This window comes from Muntiacus reevesi, chromosome X (assembly GCF_963930625.1).
Source record: "Muntiacus reevesi chromosome X, mMunRee1.1, whole genome shotgun sequence".
NCBI classification, from domain to species: domain Eukaryota; kingdom Metazoa; phylum Chordata; class Mammalia; order Artiodactyla; family Cervidae; genus Muntiacus; species Muntiacus reevesi.
In genome coordinates this window covers 114523866-114547189 of record NC_089271.1, presented here as the reverse complement: position 1 = coordinate 114547189, position 23324 = coordinate 114523866, and the positions used below count along the sequence as shown (strand labels likewise).

Genomic DNA, 23324 nt, shown 5'->3' with positions numbered 1-23324 from the left:
TGATCCACATGATCTCATGGATGGGTTGGTGTCCTCAACCCCATTTAACAGGAAAGAAAACAGGCCTAGAGGATTTAATGCAGAGATTCTCAAACTTTACTGTGCATATGAATCACCTGGGGATCTTATTAATGGGGGAACCTGTGATTCTGCATTTTTAATAAGGTCCCAAGTGACAAGTTTCCACAGTTAATTAAAGGTGTAGTCAACTTTCTGGAAAAGAAGGGGAGGAGGCTAAAAGATGGTCTGTCCCAACTGACAAGTCACACTGTGCCCCCTCTTCCAAGTCATACCCATTGATTCCTCAATCAGTTCCCCTCCTGGAATATTCAGGGGTTCTACTAGACCCTCCCAGGAGCCACTGAAGGACACACCATGGTTCGCCATTTCAGGCAGAAGGGGAGCTGGTTTCCTCTCCAGGGTTCACAGGTTAGTAACAAGGCAGAACTGATTGATGGAGGGCTGCAGGAAGGCCTTTTGCAATACCCAGTCCTAATCATATAAAGCAACCCCACTCTCTCCTTGAGTTGGGCCACAATATGTGACTTGAGGGCACTGCACTCCTAGGAATCTTCAAATCTCACATTTTTACTCCTCTGCATATTGTGGAAGAGCCAAAAGTTGATGCTATTTTCTACTCACCTGACAGTTATAAACTTAGGGGCCCAAACTGGCAACCCAGAAAACAGTTACAAATGAGCTAATATGGGTCCTGTTTTCACTCAAATTTATCACCTAATAATGAAGATTTAGATGACTGAGTGAAGAAACTCAAGCAAGGGAGGCCCTGTGCCTAGGATGGTGCTGAATTCTGAGAAGGACAGATGACGGTGCTCCTGACCTCAGAGTGTGAAATCCAGTCAGGCAACGGACATTTACGGAACAGTTAGGGTATGAGCCATTATATAGTGCGTGCTAAGTCGCTTCAGTTGTTTCTGACTCTGTGTGACCCCATGGACTGTAGCCCGCTAGGCTCCTCTGTTCATGGAATTCTCCAGGCAAGAATACTGGGGTGGGTTGCCACGCTCTCCTCCAGGGATCTTCCCGACCCAGGATTCAAACCCGCTTCTGTCTCCTGCATTGGCAGGCGGGCTCTTTACCACTAGTACCACCTGGGAAGCCCTATTACATAGTACCAAGTCCAATTGTGCCATAAGATTTAGATCATGTTTGTTGTACAGAATGCTGAAATGTGTATAGGCAGGGCTACTGTCTAGACTGCCAGAGCACAATTTCCAAAGGAATGTTCTCCATCCCTGTTTTAAGACTTTTCATTCAGTCGGGCAATCAAAAGATTCAAATGTATCCAAGCTATTTTCTAGTTAATGGAATGCACGAGCGAAGGATTCTTTTCTTTTCCTTTGGAGATTGTCTCACAATCAAAACCATCTTTCTAGTAAAATGATTTTATCCTGATACTCAGCTCCAAGTCTTTTTTGATTTTATTCTCCTGAGTCTGGATAAAGCAAGTGATTCATGATGATCCATTTATTTGCTGCCAAAATGTATGTTTGCTGTTACAGAGACATAACCTTAACTGTGTCTCTCTCCTTTTCTTTATCACCTTACCAATTCCATTCTGTGTCTGGTATAGGAATACCTTTGTGTTTATAGGGCAAGATAGTGCCAGGCACATGTCTTGCCCTTCCTACCTGTGGAAATTCTCCTCATCTTCTCAGGCCCAATTTGAAATGCTATGTTCTCTGAGAACCCTCCCCCAATCCCCACAGTGACTTGGAAATTATTATATTTTCCTCTAGCCTGCAACCCTTGTGACCCTCTTCTCAATGGTAGGTTATATTTCACTCTGCTTTGCATTAAAGTTAATTATCTCAATATCTTTCTCCCTTCCCAACCCAGCTAGGATGTCAGATTTTTAGGCTGTTAGGTCCATAGTAATTATAATTATTGGTTATTTAACACTCACTAAGTACCAGGCATTTTACAAGAGAGTATTTTAAAACTTCAAAATAACACTCTTATCAGAGGCATTGTTATCCCATTTCACTGAGGCTCAGTGAGGTCAGGCAACTGGTCTGGGATCTGCCAGCAGTACTTTTAACCTGACTCAAAGCCCACATTCCTTCCATTATACTTTCCAGCCATATCCTCTCTTTGAGGGCAGAGACTAAGGCTTCCAGCCAGAGTAAGTGTTCAGTGAGTTGTCGAATGAATATGTACACGAAGGAGAGTATGAGTTACTTGGCTCATGGTAGCAATAATGCTAGAAAAAGGACCTGCCTCCAGGCTGGTGAACCTCCTCTTGTGGCCTCCCTGGTGCGTCACTCAGGTGTCCTTTCCCTCAAACCCTGTGTCCTGTGCTGTATCCCCAGTTCTCTGTTCCTTTCCCATCAGTCATCTAGATAACTTTATAAATGAACACACTCTAAAGCTATTCTGTTAATGGATACTAGTAAGATATCTAAAAATTCATTCATTCAATATTTTCATAAGAAAATTCAATGCATAGTGCCAAGCACATAGGAGGTCCTTATAAGTAGCCATTGAATAAATGTGCTAGAGATAGAACAGACTGTGGCAATAAATGAAGGAGACAAAGACATAGTTATTGTTGTTGTTTAGCTACGAAGTTGTGTCCAGATCTTTGTGACCCCATGGACTGTAGCCCTCCAGGCTCCTCTGTCCATGGGATTTTCCAGCAGGAATACTGGAGTGGGTTGCCATTTCCTTCTCCAGGGGATCTTCCTGACCCAGGGATCAAACCCAAGTCTCCTGCATTGGCAGCCGGATTCTTTACCTTGCTCAGGGAAGGCCACAGACGTAGTTAGGTTAAAGCTATTTTCAGGCAAACACATCTAGGTACCAAGGTCTGTGCTAACTTGGAGATACCAAGATAACTAAGACAGACATGGTCTTTGCCCTCATAGGGCTTACGTTCTAGTAGGTGACGTATTTTCTTCTTACACCAGTGTCTACTTGAATCAATATTCTAATCTAAAAGAGGAGGGTAGAAAAAGGTATTCTAGGGCAGGGGTAGGGATTCTTGCCATTGTAATTCATTATGAAGAAGATTCTAGGTTTGAAGTGTCCATAGGGGCTTCCCCTTCCTTTTCCTTTAATTATTCTCAACTGGAGAAAGAAGTAGAGACATACCTCCTTAGAGACAACCCTCCTTAGAGGGTTGTAGTATCATTTTCAGTGAGTGCTTTTATCATTAAACAATTGTATAACCACCAAATAAAAATATTCTCACCATAGAAAGCATCTGATAATACCAATGCTACCTTCAGACTTTACCTCAAACCCATTCTCCAGAAGTAATCACAATTAAGTTTTCTTCTTTCTCTATCCAAACATTTTTCTCTGCATTTACAAAATCATATGTACATACATATATGTATAGTGATCATCTTTTTACTATAAAAGCAACTGTTTTCTATATATTCTTTTTTTTTTGTTCTACCAGTTTATTGCTACCAACCCATCTCCCTTCACCCTCGTGCACACATGCTCAGTCATGTAGCCCCATGAACTGCAGCCCGCCAGCCTCCTCTGTCCATGGACTTTTCTAGGCAAGAATACTGGAGTGTGTTGCCATTTCCTTCTCCATCTATATATTCTTAAGTAATAACTTTTGACTTAACAGTATATCTTTGATATTTTTCCATATTGCTATGTATAGATCTGCATTCTTCTTCCTTAAAAAAAATGAACTTGTTCCATTTAAACTGCTGTATAGTATTCTATTGTGTGGATGAATGTACCACAGTTTATTTAACTATTTCTATACTGATGGGTATTTATTTAGATTGTTTCCAATTTCTTTACTCTTATTAACTGTGTCACAATGAATGTCCTGGGCAATGTGCCTTCTGCACATGTGTATCAATATTTCCCTAGGGTAACTATGTGGAAATAGAATTATTGGGTCATGGGGTATGTGTGCCTAAAATATTGTCATATTTGCCTCCAAAGTGGCTGAGTCAATTTATATTATCACCAATAGTGTATGCATGCCCTTTTCTTATATCCTTGTCCAATGGATATTATAATTTTTAAATTGTTCCCCATTTGATGATAAATTAGGTATAAAAATTAGTTTCTCACTCTATTTAAATGTGTTCTGGGGACTTCTCTGGTGGTCCAGTGGTTAAGACTCTGAGCTTCCACTGCAGGGGGCACAGGTTTGATCCCTGTTGGGGAGCTAGGATCCCACATGCTGTGCAGTGTGGCCAAAAAAATAAAAAAGGTTCTGATTGCTTATTTTTTGTTACTGTTCCTTACTGAAACTCTATATACTCCATATATCAATTATTTGTTATGTTGCAATTATTTTTGACGGTCTGTCACTTTTTAACTTTGCTTACTGTTTTTTATGTGTAAAACTTTCAACATTTTATGTAATCAGCTTTGCTTATTTTGTGTTTTATGACAGTAATTTTTGTCTTACTTTGCCTTATCCACCTCAGGAATATAAAGACATCCTCCTATATCTTCATATAATATTTATATTTTTTAATGTTTATATTTAGTTCTTTAAAAACATCTGGAATTTATTTTTGCGTATGGTATGAAACAGGGATCTAGCTATTTTATTTTCTGAAATGAATAGCCAATTGTCCTTCTACCATTTCCTGAAAAGCCCACTTCTATCCACTGATTTTAAGTACTACTTTTGCTATGTGCTAATATTTCCACATATACTCAGGTCTGTTTTTTCACTCCATTCTGTTTCATGGAGAGGACTTTATCAAACTATCCATTGCCAAATCATTGAATGGAGTTTTCTCATGAATACTGTTGATCCTTTACTATTTATTCTTTCAAAGAAAATTCTTAATTCCAGTCAGAAAAAAACTTTCTAACTAGGTACTATATTAATAAAAATATTTTGTTTGAGAAAACTATATCCTTAAGCAATGACCTGAGTTACTTTAGCCAATAAGAAATTAATCATTATAACAAAAAACAGTGAAAAAGATAAGATTACATATTGGTTCATGTAGTCACATTCTGATTTTCCCCATTAATATGAAAGGATATGCTGAGCACATTTTTACATTAGAAGATGCTGAGCTTTAAACTTAATAGATTGACCTAAAGGACCCACTGTGTTATTCACATCTTGAAGGCAAATGTCACCCCAGATATTAATTTTGATAGAGGTCCTTATAGAGATAGTTAAGAAAAAAAATCTGAAGAATGTCACATAATACAAATAGGGGAAAATAATATTTTGAGCACCATTTTTTGTAAACATGGAAAAAATGTAGAAATATTTTATAGTGATGATGGAATTTGATTCTGCAAAACGATGATCCATCTACTAGGCAGAAAAGTTACATTTTGCATCTCAAATGTTTGTGGCTTTCCTATAGGAATATGTTAGTTTTGCTTTTGCTTTATGTGGTTGTTCCTAATGGAAGCTGATGAACATGATCGTGGGAAAAATAATGGTGGTGGTGTAGCTTTCAGTGGTGGCCTTTTGGTTTTTGATGCACAGTGGGTGACTTACTGTCATCTTTTAAATACAGGAGCATATAGAGGCAGACGCTCATGGTTCTACTTTCACTTCTGCCGTTTACTTGCTGTCTGACTTTGGGTAAGTCGTGTAACTTTTTGAATTTCAGTTTTCTTATCTGTTGAATAGTGGATCAAACCACTAGTCTGCCTATTTCACCTCATTGTGTCAAATTATTATGAGAATCAAATGAGGAAACGAACAGGAAAAAAGCTTTAATCACTGTAAAGATGAAATTAAAAAAAGAGATTATTATTAAAGGGTGCCTGAAGAATATGCTCTGACCATCTTCAAATGCTACAAAGCATCAGCAAAGGGGCCAAATGAAGACGGGAAAACAGCCATGAGAGAAAAATGGGAAGAAATAGTAGAGGAGGAAGGTCTGTAGCAGAAAGCATAAACTCTGAGGAGTGTTTTAACCTCTTCTCCCTCCCCCACTTGTTACAAACCTAACAGTAGGCAGCCTCTAAGAGGTGCATAATAATATTTTAGTGTAGTAGTTAAGAGCTTTTTAAAAATAGGTGTAATTCTACTGTACTGGGAGTATCAAGGTATTGAGGGGTGGGGAGAGGGAAGTAAAACTTGTTGAGTGTCTACCACAACCAGAGGTCAGATGTCACATGCTTTACATACATAATTTCCTCTAGTCCTATGAAGAAACTTGGAAGTCTGGATCTTAACCCCATTTTACAGATGAGGAAATTGATTTGTGAATGTTCTGTGCCCCCTACTGGCTAGCACAAAGAACTGACCTGTCTCTTCCCCACCAACTCCTTTCTTCCACCTAAAGAGCCTGAATCTCTACATTTGTCTATCTATCGTCTCATCTTTAATTGCTTAATTACACCTCAGGTCATCTCCCCTTCATACATATACTTATCTCTATGCTTCTTTACACACCTTTTTTCTTCACCTCTTTCTTCTAAATGTTGTGCAATCACCTCAAGAAAAATTGTCCTCAATTTCTTTGAGCCTTGGTTTGTTCATCTATAAAATGGGACAACTGACAGACTAGATTTGAGGTTTAAATTTGATTATTAATGTGTGAATATGTTATCTATAAAGCTATAATCTCTAAATCTAAATGAAAGATATTAGATACCTGTCTCTAGAGAATGTTCATTATTGGAGAAAGATATTTAGTGGTCTGCCACAGGGTTTTGTTCTTGACCATATTCTATTCAAATATATATCAATAATTGGAAATTGTCATAAAAGCATGCCTAGTAAATTTATATATGTAACAAATCTATAGAAAATTGGAAAAGAATTATAGAAAGGAAATTACAGAAGTTAGAATTGTAGAAAAGAATTAGAGAAAATCCGACAGATTGGAAAAATTGGTTGAAATTAGCGAGATTATATTTTATCGAAGTAAGTGCAAAGTTTTCACTTACGTTTTGGTTGTGTTAGTACTGTAGTTCAGCTGTTAAAAAACCTAAGAAGCATGTCAGCCACATAAACAGGGGTGGTGGTGGTTACAGTAACTCTTCAGAGACAAGCTGAACAAGTGTGTTCTGCTAGTTATGGGCATTACAGTTTAAGAGACATTCATATTATAGAAACTTTCAAACCAACACAGAAGTAGAGAGAATAATACCATGAATATCCTCATACTGCTCTCTTAAATTCAGCAGTTATTAACATTTTACTACTGCTTCATCCGCCTTCCTTTAGCTGTCTTGCTAGAGTATTTTAAAGCAAATCCCAGAACCTCTTGTCATCTCACTCCTGAATACATCAGTATGCCCCTCTAAGAAAACATGGGCATTTTCTTATATAACCATAAGGCATTACTACATCTACTGAATTAATAATAATTCCTTATAGTCATCTAATATCTGGTCTGTATTTAAATTTTGCAGGTTGCCTTGGAGACATATGGTTTGTTCAAAATAGCATCTAATCAAGGGTCATTACATTTATCAGTACTGTCTCAAACCTCTTTTAAACGAGAGCAGTCTCCCTTTTACTACTTCCTCTCATTGTCTTATTTTAAGAACAATCAGTTGTCTCATCTTATATTATATACTTTCTGATTGCTTTTTTTTGTGGTGCCTTTTACCTTGTTCCTCTTTTCCTCAGATTTCCTATTCTTCTGGCACTAGCTCTACAGATGTGATTAATGCAGGATATAAACATTTTTTACAAGGCTATCTCATGGGCCCTGCAGTGTACTTCCTATTGCATCACTTCAGGAGTTACACAATGTCTGGTTTATTTAAGTGATGCTATTTATTTAAGTGATGCTAAAATTAATCTGTGCACTCAGGTGGCAACAGTTGACATTGCATTTTCCAAAGAGTCATAAACAAATTGGAGTTTGATCCAATGAGGCAGACTGATGGTGACAAGATGGAAACTTTGTGGTGTCAGGACTACTTGAAGAAACTGGAACTTAATAATTGTATTAGTTTTCTATTGCTGCCTTGATAAATTGCCATAAATTAAGCAGCTTAAAACAACAGCCATCTATTATCTCAGAGTTCTGTAGGTCAGAAGTATGGGTCGACTTGATTGGGTTCTTAGATCAAGGTCTCCCAAGACCAAAAATTAAGGTGTTAGCAGGGCTGTGTTCCTTACTAGAGGCTCCAGGGAGGAATCGGCTTCCAAGTTTATTCGGGTGTTACCTAAATTCGGTTCCTTCTGGTTGTAGGGCCCAGTTTCTTTGCTGGCTGCCAAGTGGGATCAATCTTTGATACTAAATGTTGCCCTATTCCTTTTCATGCTTTCCATGTGCCCCCCCTTTAGCAAGAGCAGGTTGAGTTCCTCTCAGATCTTGATTCTTTCTGACTTCTCCTGCTGCTGCATCTCTCTTGCCTTCAGTTGGAGAAAGCTCTCTGCTTTTTTGAGGGCTCATGTGATTAGATTGGCCCCACCTGGTTAATCCAGGTTAATTTCCCTAATTTTAAGGTCCTTGCGGCTGCTGCTGCTGCTGCTGCTGTTACTTCAGTCGTGTCCAACTCTGTGCGACCCCTTAGACAGCAGCCCACCAGGCTCTGCCATCCCTGGGATTCTCCAGGCAAGAACACTGGAGTGGGTTGCCATTTCCTTCTCCAATGCATGAAAGTGAAAAGTGAAAGTGAAGTTGCTCAGTCGTGTCTGACTCTTAGTGACCCCGTGGACCGCAGCCTACCAGGTTCCTCCGTCCATGGGATTTTCCAGGCAAGAGTACTGGAGTAGGGTGCCATTGCTTCTCCGTCTAAGGTCCTTAACCTTACTTTTATCTGTAAAATCCCTTTTGCTGTATAATGTAACATTCACATTCCCAGGGATTAGAGTGTTGATATCTTTAGTAGATCATGGCATCTGGTCCCATCACTTCTTGGCAAATAGAATGGGAAAAAGTGGAAGTTGTGACAGACTTTATTTTCTTGGGTTTCAAAATCTCTACAGATGGTGACTGCAGCCGTGAAATTAAAAGACACTTGCTCCTTGGAAGGAAAGCTATGACAAACCTAGACAGCATATTATAAAGCAGAGACACCACTTTGCTGACAAAAGTTCTGTATAGTCAAAGCTATGGTTTTTCCAGTAGTCATGTATAGATGTGAGAGTTGGACCATAAAGAAGGTTGAGTGCTGAAGAGTTGGTGCCTTCGAACTGTGGTGCTGGAGAAGACTCTTGAGAGTCCCTTGGACAGCAAGGAGATCAAACCAGTTGATTCTAAAGGAAATCAACCCTGAATATTCATTGGAAGAACTGATGCTGAAGCTCCAATACTTTGGCCACCTGATGCAAAGAGGCAACTCATTGGAAAAGACCTTGAAGTTGGGAAGATTGAAGGCAAAAGGAGAAAGGGCCGGCAGAGGATGAGATGGTTAGTTAATATCACTGACCCAGTGGACATGAATTTGAGCAAACTGGGAGATAGTGAAGGACAGGGAAGCCTGGTGTGCTGTCATCTATGGGGTTGCAAAGAGTCAGACATGACTTAGTCATTGAACAACAAATTCTGACTGGTGTGAGGTGATACCTCATTGTAGTTTTGATTTGCATTTCTCTGATAATTAGTGTTGAACACCTTTTCCTATGCCTTTGGCCATTTGCATGTCTTCTTTGGAGAATCCTTAACGATTCTTGAGCCCTAGATAGTTAATTTTGAACCTTCTTTCTAAACATGTTTCTACTTGTGCCAACTTTGGTCTCACAAGCCACTTTCACTGGCCATTCCCCAGGTAGGTCTCCTACCTTCCATGTGAAAATCACTACTCTCTTCCATTTCCCCAAATTTCCACCCTCATCTGTTTCTCCCTGGATTGGGGTTTTTGTGACTGCCATCTCTTAAATTTTTCTGTGTAGAAAAGAACTCTTCGAAGTGCAAAAGTAGGTTCTTTTGGAGATTTCCACCTGGCCAAGTACAATCTCTTTGTGAAAGGAAACTCATAGAAGTCAGCTCTGGGTGTGTTTGCAAAATTACCCTTTGATAATTTGGAGACCTAAGGTCTGAAAGCTTGAGTTTCTAGAGAGGGAGGTCTGTGGGACTACAGACCAGGGAATGGTTTGAAAACTTTTATTAGGATAAAAATTTATAAAGAAATGCTCCAAAGATCTTACTTCTTTTTGTAGATTTTGTGAAGAGGTGTATTTACAGATCATTCAGTATGGGCAAAGGAAAAGTAGGGAGAAAGAAAATGTTCCATTTAACTAGCTGGAGTAGGCACGATTCTAAGATAGCCCCCAAGATTTCTGTCCCCTGGTATTCATGCCCTGTAATCTCCTCTTCTTGGGTGTTGGGGGATTTAGGACTATGAAGTGCTTTCACTCTTGTAGTCAGGCTATGTTCTATGGCAAAAGTGAAGGAACTGTGCATATGTAATTAAGGTGTCAATTCATTTTACTTTGAATTAATAAAGAGGGAGAATATTCAGAGTGAGCCTGATCCAATCAAGAGCACCCTTCAAAGAATATCCAGGTCTTCTTACTGTTGACTGTAGTTGTCATCAGTGATTTGTTTTTGAAACATCAAGTGCTTAAAATACAGTATAATCAAATGATTACCAAACACCCTGAACACCAAACTTCATTGTCCTGAACTCTGATTTCTAATAATTTTGCCCTCCCATACACTGTTTACAAAAACAAATGTACTCTGAAACTCTAAAAAAAATATTCAGGCCTTCCCAGAAGAGAGAGTTTTGGAACCAGAGAATTGCTATCCTCCTGGCTTTGAGGAAGTAAACTGTTGTGTTGTAAAGGTCATATGGCAGGGAATAGCAGGCAGCCTCTAGGAGTAGATGGCCTCAGTTCTACAACCATGAGGGATGGAATTCTCCAATAACCAGTACGCTTGGAAAAGAACCCCAAGCTTCAAATGAGACCACAGCATTAGTCTATGCCTTGTGATAGCGTAGTGAGACCCTAAGTACAGATCCCAACTAAACCATGCCTAGACCCCTGACCTATGAAATCTGTGAGATAATACATGAGCATTTTTAAGCTACTAAGTTTGCAGCAATAGAAAATGAATATGGTAACTGCATCATCTCTCACTTTTTTCCAGATTATGTGTCTACCATGGTAAGGAGCATTCTGTATGTGCAAGTAGGCAGAACCACACAGTCCACAGTATTATTCAGACTTGTGCTGGGGCAATGGTATTCACTTTACAGAGTAGTTCTATAGCTATAGAGTGAAATGAATGAAATGTCAAAAATCAGTGGCCTCACTGAAGTGATATCTGGAGGAAATTAGTAATGCCTGGCCTACAACTTCTTTGCTTTAAATCAGGGACTTAGAATGTCTCAGGACTATGCTACTCCTACACTCCATTTTGGGCTTCCCTCATAGCTCAGTTGGTAAAGAATCCACCTGCAATGCAGGAGATCCCGGTTTGATTCCTAGGTCTGGAAGATCCCCTGGAGAAGATCTAGGTTACCCATTCCAGTATTCTTGGGCTTCCCTTGTGGCTCAGCTGGTAAAGAATACACCTACAATGCCAGAGATCTGGGTTCAAGCCTTGGGTTGGGAAGATCCCCTTGAGAAGGGAAAAGCTACCCCCTCCAGTATTCCGACCTGGAGAGTTCCATGCTGTATAGTCCATGGGGTCACAAAGAGTCAGACATAACTGAGTGACTTTCACTTTCCCTATACTTCATTTTACCCACCAGCTCCCTGTTCATTTTAAAAACCAATTTACAAACATGACTCCAACTTTCAAGTATTCATTGCTGTTTGACATTGTGGCTGTCCCCTCACACAGTCACCATTTTCCCCATTAATCTTGGTCTCATTTCTACCTCCTTTCTGGTTGTCCTGGAGATGAGCATTTTCCTTTCATGTGTGTATCTGTGAAAGTGAAAGTGTTACTCAGTCATGTCTGACTCTTTGTGACCCCTCGGACTGTAGCCTGGCAGGTTCCTCTGTCCATGGGACTCTCCAGCCAAGAACACTGGAGTGGGTTGCCACTCCCTTTATCTGTTATTTAAAATTTAATCTTGTGCCTGGGCCATTTTATCACTTCCTCTCTTGGAGTAGTAATACTTATCTTTCTGCCAAGGAAATGTGGAGGAAATATTTGTATATAATGTACTCTAATAAAATGTTTTAGGCTATCAGGCTTAGTTTTGCAGTTATTCACTCTGAGGAAAATTAGTGAACTTCCATTTTCTCAAATCTCAATCTTCCTCGATTTTTCCCTGGACTGTGGTTTTTGTGACTGCCATCTCATATATTTTCTATGTAGAAAAGAACACTGTGAGGTGTGGAATCAGGTGGTTCTGGATAAGTCCATTTGGCCACACCAGTCTCCTTGCTAAAGAAAACCCATAGTAGTAAACTCTGGGTGTGTTTGCAAGACTGTCTTGATTTGTGCTCCAAAGACAGTAGATAATTCTGTTCTGATGTGATAAGGCTTTAAGTAGTATGCTACCATAGAAAAGTTGTACTATTTTTATACGTTTCCAGTTCATGTAATTCTTTTAAAAACATTTTTATTTTAAAAACTTAAGGGACATGGGGAACTATATTCAATATCCCGTGATAAACCATGATGGAAAAAATATGAAAAAGAATGTAAATATATGTATAACTGAGTCACTTTGCTGGATAGTAGAAATTAATACAACATTGTAAATCAACTGTACTTCAATAAAATAAATTTTAAAAACACTTAGGGGAAAACTCAAGTGCAGCAAGATCGATGGTTGCTCAAGGGCAACATTTATTTTTTAAAGCTTCAAGACTAGTAAGGAAATGTGTCAGAACACAGTCACTGGGTTGCTAAGGAGTACAGAACAAAATAAGACATCTATGCATTGAAAGGGAGATTGTCATCCAGAAAGACAATGAGATTCATCCCATTAATGGAAATATGTAATTAACAAGCTGCTGGATGTCAGTTTGTAGTGAGAACCATGGCTTGGGCTCTTGCCTCCTATAGAGTGGCAGTCTTGTCACTGCCTTCTGGCCCCCAGTGGGGGTGGCACAGTTACAAGTACAAAGAGGAAATCAGCCTCCTAACCTTGTAGAGTATTGCTGGTAATTCTGCTACTGCCTACTCTGTATATAAGATGAATAATTTCTCTAGCATTTGAATAGCTTTGTACAGTTTATATATCATTTCACATATATTATCTAATTTTGATTTTTAGTCTCAAAACAATCCTGGAAAGCCAATATAATATGCAGGACAGGTATTATTATCCCATTTGTATCAGTAAGGAAACTGAGATTCAGAGAAATGTTAGTAGCTTGCATAAGGTCACATGATCAAACTGGAGGGAAGATGGACTTTAAAGAGTCTTAATGAAGAATCCCAGTAATATGTGATATACACAGACACTTACACGCTTGTGTTTGCACACACATACACAAACACACACCTTTATTGCCTTTTGTTTGGCAACTTAAACATATTTCCTTTGGGGCAAGACAAGTGCTGACCCCTGGAGAAGGAAATGGCACCTCACTCCAGTATTCTTGCCTGGGAAATCCCAAGGACAAAGGAGCCTCTCAGGTTGCAGTCCGTGGGGTTGCGAAGAGTCGGACACAACTAAGCAACTAACACACAGACAAGTACTGATGATGACCAGGCTAGCTACACTGCTGGGAAAGTGTTGCCTACGATCCAGGGAAAGATCTTGCCCTCTTTTCTCTGCCATGTGGTGGTTCTAGCATTAGCAACAGTCTAGTGGCTCAGACGGTAAAGAATCTGCCTGCAATGTAGGAGATACAGGTTCAATCCCTGGGTTGGGAAGATCCTCTGGAGAAGGAAGTGGAAACCCACTCCAGTATTCTTGCTTGGAGAATCCCATGGACAGAGGAGCCTGTTGGGCTACAGTCCCTATGATTGCAAGGAATCAGACATAATTGAGCAACAAACATTTCCACACTTTTCAGTGGCCTGACATCATAAGAACTTGCTTTTTCTGCTTTGGAGAGCACAGTGTAAGGATGGAATAGAGTAGAATTTGAACACGCATACCCATCCTTCTTTCCCTAGCCCCAAATGTTCAGGTTGACTATGGCCTCAGGTCCAGATTAGAGCTTCCCTATTTAGTTGACTGTAATTATGGATCAATTTACTATACTGAGACTCTAGATATAAGAAAAAATATAACAAAATGCATCACTCCATTCTTCTATCCTTCTCAACCGTACAGCCATCCATTATTCAACCATTCCACTGTCTTCCAAACTCTGAACTCAAAGCTGAGAATATAACTTGAAATAAGAGAGATTAGTCTTTCAAGGAGCTTACAGTTGAGAAGTTTTCTCTAAATGAGAAAGGAGAGTGAAAAATAATGAGTTTGTGAATAGTCTTCAGCATGTTTCCTGTTTTCAGTGACATATTCTTAATAGCCAAATTGTGTAAACTCAACCTCCAGAGGAAGGGGTGAGCCATTTCTTTGAAAGCTCATAATTTACATGAAAGATTCATAGAAAAATTGGTATTTTACTCTATAATATATGTGTTTACTTTTATAATCACTCCCTCTCCATCATTATCTAACAAAATTGCTGGTCCAGAGGGTGCTCCATGTTTATCCTATGGTTTCAAGTCACACTCAGTATCTTGCGATTTGTACGTGTCATAGTTTAAGTAGTTTGGTAACTGAAGTCCAAGGTCACTTCTTGCTGTAACCTTGTCTGGAATTTGTCTGAATGAAGTCCCAGGTCCTGATCACTATCCTCTGCTGTCAGTATCTTCAATAAATTTCAATTTCCCACCTCCATCCTGCTTATTCTTCAGAAATGGCAAACACAATAGTTTTTTCTTTATTATAAATAAAAATATTAACTCAATTGAGCAACTGCTAAGTGCAGGCATTATGCTCAGAGTTTCATAGATAAATCTCATTTAATCTTAAAATCTAGCTCGTAGATTTAAAAATTTTTTATTGATATATTTAAAAATAAAAAAGTCTTATTGACTTACAGTTAGCATACAATATTACATTAATTTCAGATTTATAGCACAGTGATTCAATATTTTTACATTTTGAAATGATCACAGCAGACCAGTTACCATTTGTCAGCATACACAGTTGCTACAATATCATTGACAATATTCCTTATGTGTACATTACATCCCTGTGAGTTATTTATCTTACAGCTGGAAGTTTGTGCCTTTAATACCCTTCACCTATTTCATCTAGCACCCCCCACTCTGCTCCCCTCTGTCAACCACCAGTTTGTTCTCTATATCTATGAGTCTCTTTTTGTTTTGTTTGTTTCATTTGTTTTGTTTTTTTGAGTCCACATATTAATGAAATTATACAGTAATTGTTTTTCTCTGTTTGACTTATTTCAGTTACTCTAATACCCTCCAGGTCTATCCATGTTGCTGCAAATCACAAGATTTCATTCTTTTTTTTTATGGCTTAGTAATATGCATACTGTAATTTCATTGATGCTCTTTGTATTTCTTTATGTTGATTTTTCTTTTTTCTCTTTGCTCAGCTCAAAAATATACCCCCGTTTTTATTCATGCACAGGAGATGGAGCACTGAATAGAGAGCACTGTAACAAACCCTTGTGACTATTCAGATATCATTCTAAAATATTTATCATTTTGGTAAATCTCAAGCTATCACAACAGTTCATAGTGTAATAATGAATATCATGCTAACACCACTAAAATAGATATAGCTGAGAATGATGCTTGTTAAGCTCATAATGATTCTGTTCTCAAAGGACTTGCAGTTCATCTCCTTTATACTGCTTGATTGCCTACCACATCCTGCAGGTTTGTGGAGCCTCCTCTTTGGTCTCAGGTAATACATGATATTCATAAAGTGTGATGCAGCCCCTCATCATGAAGAACGAGAATGCCCACATAGTCAGCTAGCTGACTGATCTGAATTTTCAGCTTGTTTAGAAAGATATAAACATGGGAAGGACATGGATCTGCTGTGTAATAGATTAAAAGTAACCAGATTTTTCATTCAAATTAAGTCAGAAAAGGTTACTTCAATATTGCATTATATCTTTTGTTTGACAAGATTTTTTCTTAAATTACTAAGCTACTTACTAAAGAATACCTATAATTTTTTTAAAAAATTAAGGAAATATAGGAAAAAAATCTGAATAATTTCATTTGAAAAACCTTCTAAACAGAAAGTTTTAATAGTTAAACATTATTCTGATCTTTAATAATATGTGCTGTACATTCTGCAGAATGGTCCTGGGTACTTGTCTTGCTAATGCTGAATTGGCATATATCTCACTCTTAGATTATCAATTGTTATAGATCTGGGAGACAATGGGAATAACAAAATCTAAACTAGACCTAATATAAAAGTTATTTCTCTTTGGTTATTTAAACACATCAGTTTCTTATGTTTATCACTGTAAATCTACATTCTGTGTATAACAGATGTAAGAGGTTAGCTGAAGAATGCACTGACATGGTGAAATGACCATAAATTGCTTTTTTAGAACAAGCTCTGAGGATTGGTTTGTTTATGTATTATTCAGCTCTCTCAAGAACAGTATGTCTGATATCCAAATTGATGACTTCCTGGGCCACACGATATAAGTGTCTTTCTGTAAATTTAATTATTTCTTCAAGGGTTGAAGCAGGACTTAGCCAAGTTATTTGCTTCCTTCTTCAAAATCTTCCCCTATATAGCTTTAGCTTGTCTTGTGACTTTCTAGTATTCAGAGACAATCTCTTTTTTTGGAGTGATATATACATACTGAAGAGTGTGTCTTTATTTTTAGTTGAATTTCAATCTTGATATTGGTGACAATCTTTTTGTTACTGTTTTTGCACCCAGAGAATTTTCAGGTTAAGGCTACTCTACTATATGTTTCCTTTACTTGTATCAACACTGGGAAGACCCAGAGGGATGGGATGGGGAGGGAGGTGGGAGAGGGGATCAGGATGGGGAACACATGTAAATCCATGGCTGATTCATGTCAATGTATGGCAAAAACCACTACAATATTGTAAAGTAATTAGCCTCCAACTAATAAAAATAAATGAAAAACAAAAACAAAAGCAAATTTGTTAATTGGAAAAGTTCAAGAATTTATACTATTGTGGTTTAGAATAAGACTCTACAACACTATGTTATAACTGGGTTTTGCTGAAGGCATCTCTGTTACCTAATGGTAAATGATGCCTTTGTTTGTATTGGAAAAGGGTCCCCTCCCCACAGACACAGTCCCCTGCCAAGATGTGAGGCTTGGTGAATGGAAGAAAGACTATGTATTTCAGGCTCCACTTCTTTTCTCTGCTAAGTCGTATGCACTGGACAACTTGTACAGCCTTATGGGGCACTTTGTGCTTTGTATTCCTAATACCAGTCCCAAGCTTTTGCTAAACCCTCTTTCAATGTTTGTCTTTGAAATAGAAATTTATGCACAAGTGACAAAAGACAAATGTTCTCCCCTCTGCTCTCCTAAAATTGAGTATTTTTTAAAAAGATTTGTAAAAATGTATTTACTTTTGGCTGTGTTGGATCTTCATTGCTGTGTGTGGACTTTCTCTAGTTGTGGAGAGTGGGGTCTATTCTCTAGTTGTGGCGTGTGGGCTTCTCATCATGGTGGCTTCTCTCACCGCAGAGCACAGTTTCTAGAGCATGCAGGCTGCAGTAGTTGTAGCTTGTGGATTCTAGAATTGGGGCTCAGTAGTTGTGGTGCGTGGGCTTAGCTTCCCCATGGCATGTGTGATCTTCCTAGACCAGGGATCAAACCCATGTCCCCCACATTGGCAGGCAGATTCTTTTTTTAAAATTAATTTATTTTTTAATCGAAGGATAACTGATTTACAGAATTTTGTGGTTTTCTGTCAAACCTCAACATGACTCAGCCATAGGTATACATATATCCCCTCCCTTTTGAACCTCCCTCCCATCGCCCTCCCCATCCCACCCACCTAGGTTGATACAGAGCCCCTGTTTGAGTTTCCTGAGCGATACAGTAAATTCCTGTTGGCTATCTATTTCACATATGGCAATGTAAGCTTCCATGTCACTCTTTCCATACATCTCACCCTCTCCTCCCCTCTCCCCATGTCCATAAGTCTATTCTCTATGTCTGTTTTTCCATTGCTGCCCTGTAAATAAATTCTTCAGAACCATTTTTCTAGATTCCATATATATGTGTTAGAATACAATATTTATGTTTCTCTTTCTGACTTAGTTTACTCTGTATAATAGGTTCTAGGTTCATCCACTTCATTAGAACTGACTCAAATGCATTCCTTTTATGGCTGAGTAACTTTACATAGTGTATATGTACCACAACTTCTTTATCCATTCATCTGTTGATGGACATATAGGTTGCTTCCATGTTCTAGCTATTGTGAATAATGCTGCAATGAACAATGGGATGCATGTGTCTTTTTCTTTTTTTTTTAAAGCAAACATGCAATATTTATATATCATTCTCTGAAGAAGGGACATATTTTATTAATCCTAGTTGCTTAGCCGATTAATAATAAAAGCTTAGTACATATTATCAAGTCCAACTGCAGGGCCCACAGAAAACTCAAGTGAGTTTAAGGTGAGTTTGCTTCTTTTTCATCTGATTCATCATTCATAACCTGTTCTACGCCTTCTACTTCTGGAATATAAAACTACAGCACGTTCTGAATTCCATTTTTTAGAGTTATGATTGAACTGGGGCAGCTGGTACAAGAACCTTGGAGTTTCAGCTGTACAATGCCATCTTCAAAGCCTTTATAGATTACATCTCCATCTTCCTGCACAGTTGGCCGTATTCTAGTATCTAACAATTCCTTAATCATTGCCACAACTTCATCATCATCTTCAGATCCTGCTTCTCCTGAAGGTGTTTCCTCAGTAACTAAAGGTAAGCCAGATGCAAAGAAATCCATAATTGTAGCATAGATATCTGGTTTCAGTAAATTCCAGTTTAATTCTTCATTCTCCTTTGTGACAGTGATGAAATCTGGTCCAAAAAAGACTTTTTACTCCCTCAATCCTAAATAACTGCCTAGCCAGAGGGGAGCGAAATGCTGTAGCTGGTGTGGGAAAATCCATGGTCCTTGTCTCCAGAACTGGTTTTCCTGGAATAAACTTTAAACTGTTGGGATTCAGGGTATCTTGTGTTTGAATAAACATGTATCTCACTGTGTTACATAAGGTTGCAGGGAGCGGGAAAAGCAGTCTTTGGACAAACTGATGCAGAAGCTGTTTCTTAATTGTATATGGATTCGTCACATGACAGAATTGCCTCTGCAGCCCCGCGGCAGCGGCAGCAGCTCCCCAGCCCAACCAGCCGCCGCCATCCGCATGTGTCTTTTTCAATTTTGGTTTCCTCAGGGCATATGCCTAGGAGTGGGATTGCTGGGTCATATGGTGGTCTTATTCTTAGTTTTTTAAGGAATCTCCATACCATCTTCCATAGTGACTGTATCAATTTACCTTTCCACTAACAGAGCAAGAGTGTTCCCTTTTCTCCACAGCGTCTCCAGTGTTTATTGTTTGTAGATTTTTTGATGATGGCCATTCTGACTGGTGTGAAGTGATATCTCATTGTAGTTTTGATTTGCATTTCTCTAATAATGAGAGATGTTGAGCATCTTTTCATGTGTTTTTAGCCATCTGTATGTCTTCTTTGGAAAAATGTCTGTTTAGGTCTTTTTCCCACTTTTTGATTGGGTTGTTTATTTTCCTGTTATTGAGTTGTATGAGCTGCTTATATATTTTGGAAATTAATCCTTTGTCAGTTGTTTCATTTGCTATTATTTTCTCCCATTCTGAGGGTTGTCTTTTCACCTTGCTTATAGCTTCCTTTGCTCTGCAAAAGCTTTTAAGTTTAATCAGGTCCCACTTGTTTCCTTTCGTTTTAATTTCCATTACTCTAGGAGGTGGGTCATAGAGGATCTTGCTTTGATTTAAGTCATTGAGTGTTCTGGCAGGCAGATTCTTAACCACTGGACTGTCCTAAAGCACTGGAAGTCCTAAAATTGAGTATTGAATACTTCAACTTTCTCACTGGGTTTCTGCTAAATATTTAACATTATAAATAAAGCTCTGGTTCAAAGATTGAAAATATTACTAATTCTACAGGCAGGGAGATCATAAAGATTGCTTCTGATAAGAAGTACTCCCATGCTCTAGCAATGTAGTAGTTTTCTTATAAACCTTTCTTTTTTATAGCCCTTTCTCTAAATGAATTAAACATGGTAGAACAATTACAGAGGAAAAAATCTGTGGAACTATTTATTGAATTATACTATTTGTTGTAAATAATCGGTAAATATGTGACATCTAAAAAAGTTCTGAAATTAGTATGTTACAATCACCAAAGGTTTTATCTTTTGTGAGTCTGTAGCAGGAAGTACAATAAACCTAACTTAGTTTTTTCCTATATAAAATCCTCAGCAGTGGAATCCACTGTATCTGGATAGCAGCAGTAGGTGAGGATTGTCTATTTTCATCAACCTTGTAGGATCATTGTCTTGAAGACTGACCATGTTCAGAAACTGCATGTCTAAATAAGTCACCAAAAATGTTCCTATGCTTTGTTTTGATTTACTCCTAGTTAATAAATCACAGATTAACAACTGTTACAGGTAGATTCATTGGAAAAGACTCTGATGTTGGGAAAGATTGAAGGCAAAAGGAGAAGAGGGCAGCAGAGGATGAGATGGTTGGATGGCACCACTGACTCAATGGACATGAACTTGCACAATATCGGGGAGATAGTGGGGGACAGGGAGGCCTGTCGTGCTGCAGTCCATGGGGTCGCAAAGAGTCGGACACGACTTAGTGACTGAACAACAGCAGCAGAGGTAGAAAGAGTCTTAGAAATTGCTCACCCAAATTGCCTCAGTTTACACAGGAGGCAACCTAGTGATGGAAAATGACTTGCCCAAAGTCATAAAAGAAGGAGAGTGAGATTAGAACATAGGTCTTCAGACTCCCTATTCAGGGAATCTTCCTCCTCTTCCCCAGTAACCCATAGGAATTCAAAATCCAAGTTGATACCTGTTGTTTTCTTCAATTTTTATTTTTTGATATCTGTTTTAACTTCCTGGTTCAGGAATGTTATAAAAAGGTGGGATTTGGTGAAGTTTTAGGACTCTGTCCCACTTTTTGGTGTGTACAATTAGTATTTACCCAATTTAACAAAAGTGTTAAGCCAATTGAGCTCTAAGCTTTCACCTCCAATCAGAATGCCACCTCTAAATCACTCCTTTATAGTAATCCTAGAGCTATCACTATCCTGGCTTCACAATCTCTAGACTGTTTTATCCTAAATTCCTCCCTATTTACTTTAGCTCAGTCACTAATCAGGGTGGCTATACACAGGGTTTCCCAATCATGGCACTGTTGACATTTGGGACTGGACAGTTCTTTGTGGTAAGGGGCTGTCCTGTGCCTTTTGGGATGTTTAGCAACATCTCTGTCTTCTATCCACTAGGTATCAGTAGCATCCTCTTAATCCTCAGACATTTCACAATGTTCCTTTTGGGACCAAGTTGTCCCTGGTTGAGAACTTGTGGACTATATTTTATACTTCACTATTATAGGCTAGCTTAATCTGAAATTAAGCTAGCATGCTTTGAACATTGTTTAGTTTGTTTGTAAGTCATGTCCAACTCTTTTGAAACCCCATGGACTGTAGCCTGCCAGGCTCCTCTGTCCATGGGATTTCCCAGGCAAGAATACTGGAGGGGCTTGCCCTTTCCTTCTCCAGGGGATCTTCCTGGATCAGGGATTGAACCAATGTCTTCTGCATTGGCAAGCAGATTCTTTATCACTGAGCCGCCAGGGAAGCCCATGCTTTGTATATCCCAGTTATCAAAATGGATTTGTGTGCAGGCTCATGTTTGTATGTGTGTATATGGTATAACTTAAGGTTGTTTGGATTTCTGTTACTTTTTTAGTGAGTTTGCCTAGGGTTGCCATAGTGACCAAAAGACAGGAACTATTTGTAATAGATGCTGGTACCTGTAGAAGATCTCAGATAAGGAATGAAACTATGTTTATTGACAACAAACTATGTACTGGGTTGTTTAGTACACATTACTCTTTTTGCAGGTTTATTGGGATATGATTGACATACAACATTTCATAAATTTAAGATGTACAATGTGTTGTTTTGACATATACTGCAAAATGATTTCCACCATAGTTATTAGCTGACATCTCCATCACATCACATATTTATCACTTATTTTTGTGGTGTGAAGGCTTTTTACTACTTTTGATCAAAGAAATCTTAACTACCATACTGCAGGAGATAAAAAGAAATATTGAAGATTGTTATAGACTGAATTTCTACACCCCTTCCCAGTTCATATGTTGAAACCTTTACATTACCCAAAGTAATGGCATTTGGAGGTAAAACCTTTGGGAGGTGATTAGGTCTTAAGGGTGATGCCCTCATGCATAGGACTGTGCTGTGCTTAGTCACTCAGTCGTGTCCAGCTCTTTGTGACCCATGGACTGTAGCCCACCAGGCTTCTCTGTCCATTGGATCCTCCAAGCAAGAATACTGGAGTGAGTTGCCATCCCCTCCTCCAGGGGATCTTTCCAGTGCAGGGATTGTACCCAGGTTCAATACCGCATGAATCACCAGGGAAGCCCAAGAATACTGGAGAAGTTCCTTCTCCAGAGGAAATTCCCGACTCGGGAATGGAACCGAGGTCTCTTGCATTGCAGTATATTCTTTACCAGCTGAGATGCATAGGATTAGTGCCCTTCTAAAAGAGACTCCAGGGAGTTCTCTTGCCTGTTCTGTCAGGAGAAGACACAGGGAGAAGATGATTGTCTTTAAACTAGGAAGTGGGTCCTCATTGAATCTGCTAGTACCTTGATCTTAGACTTCCAGCCTCCAGAACTGTGAGAAAGAACTGTTTTGTTATTAAAGCCACTTAGTCTATGGTATTTTTGTTATATAGCAGCCCAAACGGACTAAGACAAATATGTTCAGTGATTAGAAAATAATATGACCAGGAATAAGATCATCACATGGAAATGTCATAAGTAATTGCTAGAGGTGAAATGGTGATTTGATTCTAAGTTTCCTAGAAGTCAGAGGAAAGGAGGAAAAGCTAACCAGATAAATTAATCAAATTGTATCATAAGATACAAGCAAATTCTTCTTTTAAGGGAGGGTCATTATTTTAGATTACTGGCATCTCTGAGAATTATTCATTGTATACTTGTAAAGAGAATAATTTCTTGGTACTAATGAAATGCAATTTTGTATTCTCTTCCTTTAACACAGGCTGTCTTAATGCTAGCAAGCATTCTGGTAAAAGCAATCCAAAATATTAACATCTAAAGATAAAATTCAGAATATGATTCCTTAACACCTGTCTGCAACAGCTTCAACAGAACCCCCTGGGCCTTTAATTGGAGAGGAGTCTGTGGGGAGGATTTGAGTACTAATTTCTTGTCATTTCATTTGCTTA

The 23324-nt window shown here is 38.7% G+C and overlaps 1 pseudogene; it reads right to left on the bottom strand.

The window, feature by feature from the left end:
- Positions 1-18431: 18431 nt before the first annotated feature.
- LOC136154177 (NFU1 iron-sulfur cluster scaffold homolog, mitochondrial pseudogene) lies at positions 18432-19031 on the bottom strand (annotated as a pseudogene).
- Positions 19032-23324: the final 4293 nt, after the last annotated feature.